This window comes from Diabrotica virgifera, chromosome 7 (assembly GCF_917563875.1).
Source record: "Diabrotica virgifera virgifera chromosome 7, PGI_DIABVI_V3a".
Taxonomy (NCBI): Eukaryota; Metazoa; Arthropoda; class Insecta; order Coleoptera; family Chrysomelidae; genus Diabrotica; species Diabrotica virgifera.
In genome coordinates this window covers 9929128-9947439 of record NC_065449.1, presented here as the reverse complement: position 1 = coordinate 9947439, position 18312 = coordinate 9929128, and the positions used below count along the sequence as shown (strand labels likewise).

At 31.9% G+C, this 18312-nt stretch overlaps 1 protein-coding gene across 1 annotated transcript in view; it reads left to right on the top strand.

Moving 5' to 3' along the window:
* Nucleotides 1-18312, top strand: part of LOC126888813 (uncharacterized) — a 308938-nt gene that overhangs the window by 147913 nt on the left and 142713 nt on the right. The gene's annotated exons all lie outside the window — the stretch shown is intronic.

The window sequence follows — 18312 nt, the reverse complement described above, 5'->3', positions numbered from 1 at the left end:
CACCAAAGCAAATCAGTGGCGTATAAAACTTTTTATTTTTTTACTCTACTAACCTAAAAATGGAATAATTGGTAAAACAAACAAATGCCGTCTATTTGAATTCAAGGTGTTAGAATTTCAGTGTAACTCCCAAATACCGTAAAATGAAATAATTGTGGAGTGTAACTGTTAAATTGGATTATAAAATCTCGCTAATTTGTTTTGCATTATATAAACAAAATGTTTAATGTTGTTAAATGGTAACATCTGCTTCACGGACTTCATGCGGTCAAGTACACTTGGATAACCAACTCAGGAGCGGATTTAGAAGAAATGCACTACATGCTTTTATTAGTTGAAATATACAATTATTAACAATACCAATACTTTATAAAATATGTTAAATGGTATCTGAAGAGTTATCACCAGGGCCGCCGAGAGGGATGAGCTGGCTCTGGTAAAAAGTGAAGAGCGGGCCCCGGTAAAAAGTGAAGGGCGAGCCCTGGTTAACTATGCTCTTCTGGAGACTTACTTCGATTACACTCTCTTTTTCTTTAAGTCTTTTTCAGTTCCAAAGAGGGCCGCCTATAAAGAACATTTGCTTCAAATTCTTGCAGGCTTTTGTTATGTTTTTGGTATAGAACTTTCAGTTGACTTTGACAAACCTGCTTAAGATGCTGATGGTTATATCTTGTCTCTAAAGTTTGAAGGAGATAGCTATAACTGGGTGCATCTTGTAGAAAAATTGCAAGACGGTTACTGCCTGTACTCGAAGCGACACTATTAAGAAAGCTGCAACTTCTTTCTCCGTTAGGCCATTTGCTGCTGCAGTTTCGAATTGAAACTTTTCCAATCGGATGTGGTTTTAAAATTTTACTAGTATTAATTGTGTACCAAGTTTTCTTTCTAACTCAGTTATTTGTCTTTCTAAATTAAATGTTAAATCGTTTTGTTGTCATTTTAAAAGTTTTGTTGTTCTGAATTAATTTTTCATAAATCAATGTTTATGTAGTTACGTTGTTCTTTTATTTTTTTATTATACTAGTAATTTGACTTAGCTCTAACATAAAATATTCGTGAATTTGAAATAAACTATTTATTATTTCTACCTCTACATTTCTACGCTGATTCTCCTTCTTTTCGTCTTCTTGTCTACGCCTTTCTTCCTTCTTGCCTATCTCTTTCACTTTATTTTACACTCTTTTTTTTAAAAACCTTGGGGGTTTGGACGTATCCATTTTTTATAAAATGCAGTACTTCTTCTTTCTTCTATTAACCATTCAGAATTACTTAACATCCCTTTCATCCCACCGCTGTCACCAACTTTACACTTCTTTAAAATCATATTTATTGACAAAACAAACAATATTACAATACTTAATAAATTACTATGACACATTTTGGGATATCTCGGTGAAATCTAGGACGTTCTGGATATTCACTTCTTTTTTCGTCAAGGGACTTTTTCTATATGAATAAATCTTAAATATATAATGAATCTTATTCAATTGTGTCTTAATAAAATCCAAGGGGAGTTCGACCTACCATAATTCATTTAATAGAACTATGTGTGTGGTAAAAACGCAAGAATATTTTTTTGTACATTTTTCCATTCAATATATTGCTAAATAATTAGACAATATTATCTTTACTAATTACACCACGCGATCTTTGCCCTAATTTCAATTTCCGTTGGTTTCAAAACCATATCAGATCTTACAAAAAAAATTTTCACTCGAAATCCATTGGAAGGAAATTGATTTTTCTTTTGCAATTGCACTTCCTTTGCATGCGGCGGCAACATTATGAATATTAATAGTACCGATACTTGTAATGCTCAACTGAATATCTTATTCAGTCGCGACATTTTTGTAATTCCGTTGAAAATATTCAAAAATATGGAATGGAAAGTTGTACACCGTGAGGAATTTAAAAGTTGAAAGCGTGTCTCGGTTGAATTACTCGAGCAAATCAATCTGATTGATTGAAATTAATTGATAAAGGACGTGTAGATAATTAAAATATTTGTATACACATGCATATACCTTAATATTAATAATTAACGGTTTGCTATCATAAAGTGAATAATAGGCATAATATAAGAAAGCAGCGTAAATACGTGTTTCTGTAGTAGCACGTTAAACAAAGTTGGGGATAACACATAACCTTGTCTGACACCTCTTTGGGTGAATATTTTGTCTGTTTTTTTGCTGTCTACCAAAATAGAAGCTTCTTGATTGAAATGTAGATGTTGTCTGAGACTTTTAGGAAAGTCTCAGATCTTTATCATATATTCCAATCATTTCTACATCTACTCAAACAGCCTATTATGTTGGAAGTTGGACCCTATCAAACGCGTTTTCAAAATTTATGAGGTGGACGTAAATTGGTGTCTGTACTTCCCGTGATCTTTGAAGTAATGTTACCACTGAAATCAAAGCATTCCTTGTTCCCATAAAGGAAGAAGATTTTTTTTACTTATTAGAAGGATGCGGGTTATTAAAGTATTAAATATCTGTAATCGATTTATTTTTATTATTACTTGCGTTTTGTTATCAAGTATATTCAAATGGGAAATAAGCCACAATTTTACCTAAAAATGATTTTATTAACGTTTCGACGCCCAAGTCGGGTGTCGTTGTATCAAATCGTTGTCAATCTATCAAATAGACATTTAAATGCAACGAACAATTTGGTATTGTCAAAAGGTTTAAACTATGCTGTCACTCATCCATCTATTCCAAAATTAGACATAATTAGCACAGTGGAAAAGATATCCCAGTGTTTACCAACTCATGAAAAAGAACAATATAGGGTACTATGCAAACTTGAATTGGAAAAATCTAATAAAATTGAACAGAACATCAACAAAGAGGAAATGAAAGCTTTAAGAACTTAAAAAAATGATGACTCCATAACAATCCTACCAGCGGATAAAGGAAATGCAACTGTAATAATGGATAAAGTACAATATGAGGACAAAATTACAGATCTAATTACAAATGGACCTTATACCAAATTAACGAAGGATCCAACGAAGACACTGGAAAACAAAATCTATAGAACTTTATTCAAATTTAAAAATGACCTAACATACTATCAAAGAAAATTAATGACACCTCATTACAGTAAGACACCACATTTTTATGAAGTACCGAAAATTCACAAAGCAAATATTCCACTTAGACCTATTTGTAGTACCATAAATTCTCCTTGTAGTGAACTATCACAATTTTTATTAAATATTATAAAACCATTTGCAAATAATAATGACACATTTATAAAAAATACACAACATTTTTTAAACAAATGATCAAATATTGAATTTAATCCAAATAATATTTTAGTAAGTTTTGACATAAACAGTTTATTTACAAATGTGCCATTAGATAAAACTTTAAACATAATCAAAACGAAATTAGAAAATGATAATACATTAACAACTAGGACAAGACTAAATGTATCAGCTATAATGGAGTTATTGACATTATGTACTAATAATACCTATTTTCAACTAAATAATGAATTCTTTAAACAAAATTTTGGTCTCGCAATGGGCTCTTCTTTATCTCCATTATTGGCTAATATATTTATGGAGGATTTCGAAACTAATATCATTTCTAAACAAAATTTAAAACCCACAGTATGGTGGAGATATGTAGATGATGTGTTTTCCATATGGCCTCATAGATCGGAATTGTTGGATACGTTCCTGAATATTATAAACGATCAAGAAGAGACAATAAAGTTTACAATGGAAAAGGAATACAATAACACCCTACCTTTCCTCGATGTTTTGGTCTCAAAGAAGGATACTGGATATGAGACTCAAGTGTATAGAAAACCAACACACACCAACAGATATCTCAATTACAAATCAAATCATAACATCAACGTTAAAAAGGGAATCATTAAATCCTTATATGATAGAGCCAAAATTACTTGTTCTAACGAAAATTCATTTTTAGAAGAAAAACAATTGTTAACATCTGTTTTATTAAAAAATGATTATCCCATATCGTTTATAAATAAGGAATTGTCAAGATTGGATCGAATGGAACAGAACAACTTAGAACGGGATCCTACAACATTCACAAGAAATAATACGAGGAAAATATCAATACCATATGTAAAAGGACTATCCGAGAAACTTAAAACAATAGGAAATAAATTCAACATATCAACAACATTCAAAACAACAAACACATTGAGATCTATTCTATCTAAAACTAAACCCAACAGTGAACAAGAAAGAACAAAGAATTGTATTTATAAAATACCTTGTGAATGCGAACAGTTTTATATAGGTGAAACGTCAAGACCATTAGACGTTAGAGTAAATGAACATCAGTCTTATATAAAAAATAGAGAATTTGATAGATCTCAAATATGTCAACACGCATGGGATAATGAACATAGAGTTCAGTGGAGAGATTCAAGTATAGTCCTAAGAGAAGCAGATAGTAAAAAGAGAAAAATCAAAGAAGCGGCTCTAATTATGCTAAATGAAACCAATTGTGTCGCAAATTCCTCGGTAGAATGCAGTAGGATGTGGTTACCCATATTAAAGGAGGAAGTCAATAGAAAGAAAATACCACAATTAGTAAATCAGTAACATATCGAGTTAGTACATATTTAGTATTATTTAAAATTTAAAATATCAAGTCAGAATTTGGTATTGGTTTTGGGAGTAAACTAAATGTAAACCCAAATACTTACGATGTCGGGATAGTATCACGAGGTTTTTCCTGGTTTTCCCTCGTGATTTACTATGGAATCTCTAACGCGAGAATGTCATTGCCACCGTTGCATTTGGTTGTCTTTTTAAAGACAGATCACATGCTATGATTTTTTATGGCGGATATTCTTGAGTTGGGATTGATTTCATGTAATCGAATGAACTATCTTTTAGTAAAGTCGTCCCAGGAACGCAACTCATCAATATTGGCAATATCATTTTAAAGTCGTCTACTTTAAAATATATAATACGTGTCTGAATTGCCGATATAAATGAGTCAGATTAAATAAATTATTAGAAGAATTTTTTACTAAGCAACAATATTTTTGTTTATTTAGTATTATTTTGTATTTTGACAACGACACCCGACTTGGGCGTCGAAACGTTAATAAAATCATTTTTAGGTAAAATTGTGGCTTATTTCCCATTTGAATATACTTGATTATAAAAATGCCACAAGAAAATAGCTTCAGAACAACATTGCGTTTTGTTATCTTAGACATAATATCTTAAAACAATACTGTTATTAAATAAGTTGGTTAAACACAACAAACAAATAATAATCACTGAATTACTTTAGAAAGTTTCATGGTCCATTAACCTATGTCTGAGCCGAACGTGATACTTGTATTTTGTGTTTTATGGTAAAAATTACAGTTTTAGATACTTATTTATTTGTCTGTGAATGATTAAGAATATATTTAAGAAAATATAGAAATTTGGAGCGATGCTGCAATTTTTTGAAAGTAAAATAAAATAGCAATTCTAATGTGATACTATTCGACAATGTGAGATTTCACGTTATACCGGGTGTCCTATCCAGCGATTTAAAGTTTTTCAAAATCGGTTGTCAAATCACTGAGTACTTAATTTTTAAAATGAGAGGTGCAACGTGGATATCACATACCTAAATAACATAACTAAGCAGATTGATATTATGTTATGAGATTTCCACATCGCATCTCTTATTTTGAAAATTTTTTGCTCAATTAGAAATCCAATGAAATCAATTAATTTGTGGTCATCTGATTGAATACAACCAATAAAACCAACGTTATACTGAAAACAGATCCCATGGGCTGTTTTCACTCAATCATGTAGCTATGGATACCTACATTTCGTTTCATTTTGATTTTGACATTTCAAATATTCAATATTTCAAAATGTCACGATTTGGTTGTAATACTGATGAGAATATTAATGAAATTATTAATTATCTTCATTAAATTTTTCTAATTGTTCCTTTGTTAATTGCACATTTAAATAAATTGTTTCTGCTCTGTATTTTTTTTTCATAACCAGCAAAAAATTTTCTATCCGAATAACCCTCGAACATTGATAAATGCTCAAAAATTTTTTAACAACTTTCTCAAGCTTGTTGCTTACAGGCAACAGACCTCCGCCTACGGCGTCAGTCTGTTTCCAAGCAACAAGCTTTCGAAATCTGTTATAAATTTTTTTCGAACAATTATCAATGTCCTTGGGTTATTACTACTGAAAATTAATTGCTCAGTCATTTGACAACCGATTTTAAACAATTTTATATCGCTGAATAGGTAAATGACCATTTTTTTAAGTTTTTAGGTAAATTACCATTTTTTATATCGCTTTTAAATAAAAAATGGCGGATTTAATAAAAAAACGTTGTTGACTTTTTTTATTAAAACACACAGTATATTTTTTTATAAGTTGAACAAAACGGTCATTTACCTATCCAGTGATATAAAATTTTTTAAAATCGGTTGTCAAATGACTGAGCAATTAATTTTTAAAATGAGAGATGCAATGTGGAAATCACATAACATAATCTCAATTTGCTTCGTTATGGTATTTAGGTATGTGATATCCACGTTGCACATCTCATTTTAAAAATTAATTACTCAGTGATTTGACAACCGATTTTAAAGAACTTTATATCGCTGGATAGATGAATGAAATTTCTTTCAACTTGCAAAAAAATATACTGGGTGTTCCATTAAAAAAAAGTCAACAACGCTTTTTTAAAAAATCCGCCATTTTTATTTTCGTATTTGAAAGCGATATAAAAAATTCAATTCATTCAGACAAAACTTTTACTAAAACAAAACATTTCAGCGAAAACCGCATATTTCTATCTTGAGCCGTTTAGAAGTTATAGGCAGTTAAAATGGGGGAAAATATAAGTGGACACCCGGTATTGTTTACAAGAATAGAAAAACCGCTAAACGCCGTAAAAATGAGTGGCGCATACAATATTCCAGCTACAGAAGAGCTGATATGAGTATTATGTGGCGCGAAAATGTATTTTCATTTTGATGGACGATGGACGTCGCGATTTTCAAAACGCGACACAAAAGAGTAACTTTGATACAGTTTGCATTTTGAGGCTCTCTTGTTGCGCGTTTATTTTCAAATTTAGCAAATATTATGGAAAAATCTTTCAAAATAAAACTATAAATTTATTTTCCATCAAAATGAAAATACATTTTCGCTCCACGTAATACTCATATCAGCTCTTTTGTAGCTGAAATATTGTATGCGCCACTCATTTTTACGGCCTTTAGCGGTTTTTTATTTTTGTATCAGGAGTTTTTCAAAGTTTTTTTATAAATTAAATGTATGAAGTTGAATGTAATGTTTCTCGATTACACGTTAAGCGTTATAAATGGTCGCCTTTGTCGCATTCTCTCCCAAATGATCTAGTAGTTACGACACCAAACTTGTGATAAGACAATCCGAGTTCATATCCCAGCCTTTCCAATAATTATGACCGGCAAATGAACTCGGATTGCACGATCGATCATAGCGTCGTAACCACTACAACTACATAAACCATTTCGGCGATAATGGTTAAATGGATTATACTTTTGGAGCTCGATTACTTCTGAACGGCTTAACCGATTTTGATCATTAAACATGAGTTTGAAACGTATTGACAAGTAGTATCTGATGCATCCAAGGTCAAGTGTAATAACTGAAGGTATTACAGAAATTATTGAACTTGAAAAACCGTTTTACTCATAAGAAATAGATTTGATAATATATATGAAGCCTATAACTTAAAAAATTCGAATTTTCCCAGATATGAGGTATACACCGTTGGACGCGTCTAGAGTCCTCTTACAAACGCTCAGTTATTGGCACAATTCGTAGGTTGAAATTTTGAGTAATTTTCAAAAAACCAAAATTTTCAAAGTTGAGTTTTTCAGTTTTTCGGCTATACTGAGCCGTGTGTATGTCTGATCCTAAACGCTTAAGTACCATTTGAAAGCTTAACTCAACGCTATTGATTTGGTGTATTTGCGGTTTTCCTGTCTCTCCTTGAACCTAAGATATATACGCCCAAAAAATATGCCATTTTGTATCTACCAAGCCCTATGGGTGGTCAAAAGTCACAAATTACACCGGTTCTAAATCGGCTCTGACCCTCTCTTGAAACACAGAAAAAAAATTCAGATCGGTCTAACTTTTCCACATACATAAATATCCACAAACATTTTCCCCTTTTTAAATAAAAATTGACTCATACTTCTGAGCTCGGTAACTTTGAATGGTATAACCGATTTTCAAAATTAAACATTCGTTGGAAAGGTAATGATCAGTACTATCAGAAGCCGTAAAGGTCTGACTTAAATTTTTGAAAGTTTTGGGGGTTTTGGGGACGAGAACGAAAAACAGACCCTAAATGGGAAGGGCCGTAAATCCACATCCTTGGGCCAAAATGGAGAGGTGTCATATGGAAGAGCGAGTCATTTCCTAAACTTTAAGATGGGATTTGGTCCAATTTTCAATTCAGTCAGATTTAGAAAATCGAAAATTTCGTGTATATTATTATAGTGTCGCATATAGGGGTATTCTGCTCCACTGACGAGAACTGCCGTTCTCTGGTAATTTCAATTTAATATAACACTAATGGTTTAATTAATCTATTTTCCGTACATTGATTTAACTGCGTGTCAAAATTTTGAATAGGATAGCTACTTTTTTTTTAACAAGCTGACTATCCTCAACGTATTGTCATAACCGCCACGAAGAACTTCAAAATTATTAGTCATTTAAAGAGACAAAGATGATTGAAGGGATATGTATCGAGAAGCAGTAACACATTTAAACCTGAAGCTATTTTTTAAAGTGTAAATGACACATATCAAAAATGTCATCTAAAAATTGGCAAATAAGCTATAAGCCATGTCAACAGGGGTAACTTGATAACTTGATAATAGAAAAAAAAATCGAATAAATTATACATTGCGTTTATATGGGATTAAACCACAATTGCTTGTAACGCAAATTACATTGTCACTAAAAAATTAACGTTTGAATTTCCACTCCGGAAGTCGTTTTCAAAAGAGATTCACTCAGTTGCTTTCTACAGTCACTGCAGTCAATTTTTCTGACTTCCACTCCATTTTTTTCTGACCTTTTCCAAGGAAGAAAAATCCCTCTGAAATGATCTCGTATTATTTTATAAAATTAAAAAAAAATACTCTTTATTGATGTACAGGGTTATTCACTATATTTTGACCCCTCTGTAAACTGCTTTATTTACAGAATTAGAAAAAAATGTAAAATACAAAAGTTACTCGATTTTTAATTTATGATTTTTTGAGATATATATCATACTAATAACGTTATCCATCTGGGCCTGATGACGTAATCGACTATTTTTTAAATGAGAATAGGGATCGTGTGCTAGCTCATTTGAAAGGTCATACAATTCTCTATTCAATAATATAAACATTAAGATAATTATTTATAAAGGGTGTCCAAAAAAAAAATTAATTTAATTAATTGACACAAAAAGAAAAATGTATGTAATTTATTTAATTCAAAATAGATTCTACTGCTGTCAGAAAACAGAAATAAATGTTTATTGAACAAATAAAGATTACTTTTGCTTCTGCATCTGCTTCTTGGCAGTTTGAACATTGAATTTAAGCAAGATTTAAGCAATGTTTATTTGTGCAATAAACTTTTATTTGTGTTTTCTAACAGCAGTAGAAGATATTTTAAATTAAATAAATTACATACATTCTTCCTTTTGTGTCAACTAATTTAATTAAAAAAAAAATTTGGACACCCTGTATAAATAACTATCTTAATGTTTATATTACTGAATAGAGAATTCAATAACCTTTCGAATGAGGTATCACACGACGCCTATTCTCTTTAAAAAAAATAGTCGATTACGTCATCACGCCCAGATGGATGACATCACTAGTATGATATGTCAAAAAATCATAATTTAAAAATAGAATAACTTTTGTTTTTTGCATTTTTTTTCTAATTCTGTAAATAAAGCAGTTTAAAGGGGGGTCAAAATATATGAATGAAATATGTGAATAACCCTGTACAAAGGTAAAAAATGTAAATATCCTAATGGACTCAGTTATTTCATGTTATATAAATATAACCTATACAAAAAACCTAAAATTAATTATTTTATTTATTTTTGAACTCTATAAATGGTGAAAATTTTCAAAAACTCAGTTTTTCAGGTTTTTGAAAGTGGGCTACCTAACCGGAAATATAAAAAAAATCCGATATATTTTCTTGATAAAATACACAAAATAAAAAAAAATTAGACATGCTGCCATCTTTAAAAAAAGCTTTACGTTTTTTTGAAAAAAAAATATATTTTTGGGATATACCTACGTCAAATTTTGTAAAAGCCCTAATTATGCGTGTAATATTTTAAATTTATTGCAATCTACCGGAAAAAAAAATAATTAAAAATGAAAAAATGGCGTTTTTGCTGGTATGGAGACGGAGGAGAGGTGGTGGGCTAAAATTGAGCTGTATATTATTTGTTAATTATACAGAACGTGAAAAAATAAAAAAAAATGGAATTCTGGAAATGAAGGCATTTGGCCTATTTTAATGCCGGATATCCTTTCATAAAGAAACATAATCTGAAGAAAGACATTTTAAAGTGAAATAAATAACAATCCTATTCAAGAAAAAATGGACAACTAAAAATATCAAAAATTAAACAGCAACGTTTTTTAATTATTTCAATTGTCTATACCGTTACCAAATTGTGAAACCAACAAACAACAGCAATAATAGGTAATCGTCTCTTGTTTTGTCTGATTATGTCAGACTATTCATAGTAAATGTCCAACTCCGTCTAACAAAAATGTCACTATAACTGTACAAATAACCGCCACCTACACCGAGTTTACATTATGTACAATTTGAATTTGGACAAATTAGAAATATTAAAATAATGATAAGTGTATCGTTGAGGTAAAAATTAATTTAATTGCGCGAGTTCTTTGCTTTGCACGAAACAGGAAGTCGGTAGAAGCAGAAGAACTGTTACGAAATTGTGGGTAAATATTTAAGTATTTACGTACTGTTACCAGTCAAAACATATACTTACAATTTATAATTCGTGTACTATAGAATAATATAGAGTAAGAAATATTTTGCAAGAAAAGAATTACGCGTTTTTATGCATCTTTTTCTATGGGTTGTATTTGATTGGGTTTATGTACATTATTTTGTGATCATTAGATGTGCTAAATAAATAGAAGAGCAGATGGAGAACTCAAAAAAATGACCTCTCTCGAGGAAGAGTTCTGGCGCCATCCTTATTCAACATTTACATTAACTACCAGCCAATACACTCCCAAACTGAGAGAGATTTGTATTCGCTGACGACCTTGGTATGGCCATAAAAGGGAAAACTTTCACACAAATAGAGTCGTGAATTGAAGAGATTAAACATGATGTCAACTTGCTACAAACAAAACTTATTAAAACCAAACCCTGCTAAAACCCAACTATAATTATTCCACCTCAACAACCACTTGACGCATGTAAAACTAAATATATCTTGGGAAGAACAACACTTGGAACATACAGACAGGCCCAAATATCTTAGAGTCATACTAGCCCGATCTCTCTCTCTCTCTCTTGTCGTTTCCCCATTACTGAGGATCGTGATTTCTTCCAATATTCCTAACAATGTTTCTCCATTGGTTTCTATCTTCAGCTGCTCTAAGAGCTTCGCAGAATGAGTTTCCAGCTAAATGCTTTATTTGGTCAGATCATCTAGTTGGCGATGGTTCTCTTGATGTTCTCCCCGGAACGTTTCCAGAAACAATTAATCTCTCCAAACTGTCGTCACCTTTGCGAACCACGTGACCAAAGAATTGCAGAATTCGTTGCAGACATATTGTGGACAGCCTTTTTTAATATTGGGTTGGTTTAGAATGGAAACGTTTGTCCTGTCCAAGCCAATCCTGAGCTGTCCAAGGTATGAGCATTCTTCTCCAGCACCACATCTCAAAGGCATCAATTTTTTGGCGCTCGCATGCGCGAAGAGTCCAAGTCTCTGCTCCGTATAGAAATATTGAGAATACAAGGGCATTCACCAGTCTCATCTTGATATTTTGAGAGATATATCTGTCTTTCCAAACTTTAGTTAGGCGACTCATCGCATTTTTTGCCATACCAATACGTCTCCGAACTTCTGCTTCACAGTTACCATCGTTAGTTATACTAGACCCGAGATAGGTAAAGGTGTTTACTATCTGATATTTCTGTAACATGTTAGTCAGTTAAATAATGTCGAATCTGTCGACCACCATTATTTTTGTCTTAGTTTTATTGATTTTCAGACCAACTTTATTGCTTTCGTACTCAACTCTTCGCAGAAGATCAAACATTTCTTGCTCATTTGCTGCTATAAGTGTAGTGTCATCAGCAAATCTTAAATTGGAGATTTTCCTACCAGCTACTGTTACTCCACCGGCCCATCCTTCTAAAACCATCCTCATGCCATGTTCACCATAAATGTTAAATAAGTCAGGTGACAACACGCATCCTTGTCTAACACCACTCTCGGTCTTGAATTGGTTTGAGAACTTCTGATCTAGTCGTACTGTCGCTATATTACACTGGTACAGATTTTTAATAAGTTTCACCAGGTGCATTGGTGCACCCATTTCTATTAAAATTGACCACAGATTTATCCAGCTTACACAATCAAATGCCTTTTGGTAGTCAACGAAGCATATAATCATAGGTACTTGAAATTCTTTAGACTTTTCAATGAGTTGTCTCAGGTTCAGGATTTGTTCCCTTGTACTTTTACCCTTTACAAACCCCGCTTGCTCCTGAGGTATTTGGTAATGTAGATAGGTTTTTAATCTGTTTTTGATGATATGCAACAATATTTTACTAGCATGTGTTATTATTGACAGTGTGCGGTAGTTTTCACATCTGGTAGTAGTTCCTTTTTGTGTAGTGGGATATAAATTGAGGTACACCAACCAGATGGCCATTTTCCTGAATTCCAAACAGCGACACAGATAGAATGGATGATATGTAATCCTTTGTCACCTAGTAACTGTAGTATTTCACATGGTATTGAATCAATGCCTGGGGATTTATTTCTCTTTAGTGATTTAATTGCATCTTTGACTTCAGCGAGTAAGACAGTAGGTTCTCTAGGGTAGTCAGAAGGCCACTTATACTAGCTAGTCAGAAGGCACTATACTAGCCCGATCACTAACATACAAAGTACAAGACAAAAGGGATCTTAAAGTCAACAACTGAGTTCTGTGTTTCTCAAAAGAGGGATATGCCTGTCCTGTGTAGGGTAGATCTACACTCGTCCAACAGGTCACTACGGCATTAAATGAAATATATGTAGAATAACTAGCGGCTGTATGAAATCTGCCCGTGTATTTCTACCGTACCGGGCAGCTGGATTCGCATCACCAGAAGACCGTAGATGCGCCGCGCAATAGAAGTTCAGACAGACTTTCGATGAAAGGCACCAATCGAACCTCCCGAACTGTTTAGACCAGGGCGCATCTGTAAAAATATTAGTACATTTGGACGTTAAGAGGTGAGTCAAATTTTTTTGCATAAATTGCTTGAAAATAAATCAAATAATAATATTTGAGTTATCCTCCCTCTCAAAAAGGACCGGAACATTGTTTAAATAATCAAAATGTCAAAAAATTAAAAAAAAATTCGATTTTTTTCTTCGTTTTTGGATTATAACTTTAAAAGTATTCACTTTCGAGAAAAGTTGTACTGACATAAAAGTTGCGTAATTAAATTTCCTATAATATAGAATTGTCTAAAAATTTAAAAAATAATCACCCTTGTTGCAAAATAGCAATAATTGCGAAAAAACCATACAAAAACAAGTATTCGAATTTTACGTTTTTCAACCATTTGTGCTACACTTAGGACCTTCATATTTCACCTAGAAAAACTTTATGATACAGTTAAACAATACTCTAAATTTCATTAAGATCGGTTTAATAGATTTAGCAAAATAAATTTTGCAATCCAGCTTTCGCAAAAAAAATTCATTTTTTCAAAATGTTACAGAACTGAAAATAAAGCAGATAGCAAGTTGAATTTTTTTACCTATAGAAATGTACTGTACCTTTCATTTGCAATTTGCAAAATTAAAATGGATTAACTACCACGGCGTCAGGAATTTTTTTAAATAAACATTAATTATTGGTGCTACGCGCAGGACAGCGGATAGTTTGCTCTGATTGGGCATTTCAATGACCTTTGATAATGCTTGATTCATTTTAATTTTTATTACATTTCGATATAAATAAATAAATTTGTTTATTGCAAAATAAAAACACATACACTATCCTTTGAAATAATACTTTTTTAAGAAAAAACTTTCTTTGTGCATATATTTTAACTTAGAGAATAAAAGTTTATTATTTTTAAACATATGCAATTGTTTAAACAATATTTTACAAACAATAATAAAATTAGTTTGATTTTTGTGGAATTAAAATATTAAAATACAATAAAATATAGAGTAAACAATAATATATTAGATAAAGATTGGAATAAATTTTGGTGGAAATCAACTTGTGTGAATAGAACACCGCTGTCCTGCGCGTAGCACCAAAAATAAATGTTTATTTAAAAAATTTCCTGACGCTGTGGTAATTAATCGATTTTAATTTTACAAATTGCAAATGACAGGTACAGTACACTTCTATAAGCAAAAAAACAATTCAACTTGCTATCTGCTTTATCCTGCAATATTAAAAAAAATGAATTTTTTTTTGCGAAAGCTGGATTGCAAAATTTATTTTGCAAAATATATTAAACCTATCTTAATGAAATTTATGCTGTTATTTTAGTATATCATAAAGTTTTTTTGGGTAAAATATGAAGGTCCTAAGTTTAGCATAAATGCTTGAAAAACGTAAAATGCGAATACTTGCTTTGTATGCTTTTTTTCGCAATTATTGCTATTTTGCAACAATTACATATTATAGGAAATTTAATTATGCAACTTTTATGTTAGTACAACCTTTCTCAGAAATGGATAGTTTTAAAGTTATAATCAAAAAACCAATAAAAAAATCGAATTTTTCCTTCACATTTTGACATTTAGATTATTTAAACAATGTTCCGGACCATTTTGAGTGGGAGGATAACTCAAATATTATGATTTGAGTTATTTTCAAGCAATATCTGCAAACAAATTTGAGTCACCTCTCAACGTCCATCTCAAAACAGATGCGCCCTGGAGTAGTTCCCTTTACACCCAGAACCATCTAATGGAATTAACCTGAACTGGAGAATCTGGCGAATCAACCCCATCACCAAAATTATTTCCAACTGTTTAGAATTTAGAAGATAAACTGGACTTCCACCGATCAAGAGAACAAGGAGGTTTCAGAAAAAGTTACGGGATCATCTTCAAGCAATTAAAGTTTTGTATATTCTCTTTTTTGTCTACAGAGTTTATCAGCTATTCGTCCTTTGTTTTCAAAAACATGTTTTCTTTCTCTAGTTTGTTTAGTCAAATAATAATATATTCTAAGTGCTTCATTTCGTTCTTTAATTGCCACCTTATACTCATCATCAAACCAGTGGTTATCTTTCCTTTTTTAGTTTCTACCATCGATTTTGCAGCAGTTAAGGTGGTTCTACTGGTCTTCGAGTCTTTTGTCTCCATTTCCTTTATATTCAGTCAGCTTCGTCTTGATTGGTTCTTTTAATTTATTTTGAGTTTCGGATCTTATTAGTTTTCTCAAATCTAGAAGTTCTTCCTAGAACTTTTTCTCACGACATAGTAGCCTTTAAGTGATATCTTATTTAAAACCACTCACAAAAAATTCCATCCTAATTATCACAGGAAACAAGTCAAATTTCAAACTTGTGGATTTCTGTCCACCTAGCGCATAATACGCGCACTAAACTTAAAAAAAACAGCTTTGCTTATTGTCCTTGAGTTCTATATCTAAGTTATAATTATTACTACATCTAAAAATGAAGACTTATCCCAAGATTTGTTTCAATTGCATATTTTTGTATTTCTGATTTTACTTATTTATTTCAGGAGAAGATAATCCTTTCACTTTCATTTCAACCAAGGTTTTTCCAGTTTCAACATAATTAAATTTTGAATATACAGATTCGTACGAAAAACAACTAAGGTATTGCACATGTTAAATATGCGCATTATAATATCAGTTAACATTTAAGCTTCTCTTATTTATATTTAATGACCAGAGATCTGCTTATGTAACTTCAAAATTTTGTTATCTGAATTAACTAATTGCAATTCTCAATTCGTGAGTGATGGCTTGCATTACTCGTTTTTGATGTGAGTTGCTCAAGCTGGTCAATGAACGTAGTGTGTATTATTAATTGCTACAAATCTTGTTCGCTGGACTACAATTTATAACGTTCATTATTAGGTTTCGTCGAAATTGGTTCGTGAAATTGGTAATGTTGAAAGTTGTGTAACTATGATTGTATAATTATACGAGAAGCTGACACATTAACTTCGATAAGATGGGAACTTCATCCCGGGATGGGATGAAAAATGTGAATACTTTTATCAAGAATACAATAAATGCAAAGACCGAGAAATTTTGGATGAACTACTAGACAGTTTGGATGCTGCCAGACTAGAAAACGAATGGAAACTGTCAACGGCGTAACCAGGATGATACTAAGGGGGGGGGGGTTAAAACTACCGGATGGTCTGTGGGAGGTATGGAATAGTAATGGTGTTAAGCGTATAGAGCTCAAAGTACATCCCAATGGGGGGGGGGGGGTTATAACTCCCAAACCCCCCTGGCTACGTCTATGGAGACTGTGAAAAAACTAAACTTTAGTAAATAAAGCAGAAAATTATGGTCTTTATTTAGAAAACTTGGTAGTAGCAGACACCCAACTATAGACCGTGAAGTACCATTAGTTCCCAACAGAGTGGCCTCCCTCATTATAGCAACCTCAGAGCACCCAGAGACCGTGACCACACGACAAAAGTAAAACAAAACCTAAAAATAGTCTGCATACCCATCTACATCTGAATACTCTAAAGAGTTTGCTCCAGAAGAAATCACCTCAGCAATATACAAATTAATAGGGTAGGGTGGGGCAAAAACATGCAAAAACAATGGAAACGATGTCATTTAGTGTTAAGAGGGTTTAGTTCTGGTGAACATATTCGAAAAGTACTTGAATAAGATTTCCTAATTTACGTATAAAATAATATTTTAAAAATTCGGGATTTTTTTAATTTTATGGCGAAGGCGTGTTCTGAACATTATTTAACTAAAAAAAATGATATTTTGCGAATCCGGTTATTTTGAAAAATTTCCTTTTTACTGAAGTGTTCTGGATAGATAACCTACCAAAATAGCAAATCAGTACAATTTTAGCTAAGACAGTTTTCATTTGCAACGAGCTCAAATGCACCGTTATATAATTTTTTTTATATTTCTGACCCTGTACGTTTTTTTTGCTTCCAAATTTGCAGTCATGTTAAGTACATTTTAGGCTATTAGCTCTGCAAAAAGAAATTAAATCGCCCAAAAAACAAAAAAGTTATTTTTAACTAAAAATTGTACTCCTTTATTTCGACCCACAGTGTATATTCTTATTGTGTGTGTTCTAATTTGACTTTAAGTCACATAAAATTTGAAAAATAATAAATACGGACACATACTTTATTCAGTTGTTCCCATGTCACTTGATGCCACAGTTAGGTAACTTTTCTAAGTGTACCTTTAAACATTTAATGAAATGTAAGAATGCTTTATCTGAATAAAATAATTGACATGCGAATTATATGTCTCATTAAGAGAAGAAACAAACAACTAGAAGTTTTATTCGTTAGTTTTACTGCGTAATTAAAACAAAACCACCTGAAATGAAGTTCGCTCTCAGAGAAGAAGAGATTCCCCCGCATCTCGAGCAATCTTAATCTATTTCGAAGATGCAGGTATTGTTGTCAAGATGATATTTACAAACTTTCATAAAAAAGTAGCATTGAGATCGTATCACAACATTTCCGCAGATTATGTCGGTGGAACAATAGATTAGGGACCTAGTTCCAATGATGTAGTGAAAGGAAACGAGTACGCAGCGTTGTGTAATACCATCAGGTATTATTTGTTTTAAAAAAATTGAAATTATATCATGCTCATCATCTACGAGGAGCTTTGAAATAATGAGGAAAACGAAAAATGTGGTTATGCAAGTATGTTGGAATGTGATACGTCATTCGTTGTGATTCATTTTTAGACATTTTTTTGTATTTAAGGTTGCAATAATTTTAATAAACCAAGAATATGGTTAAAATTTCTAGA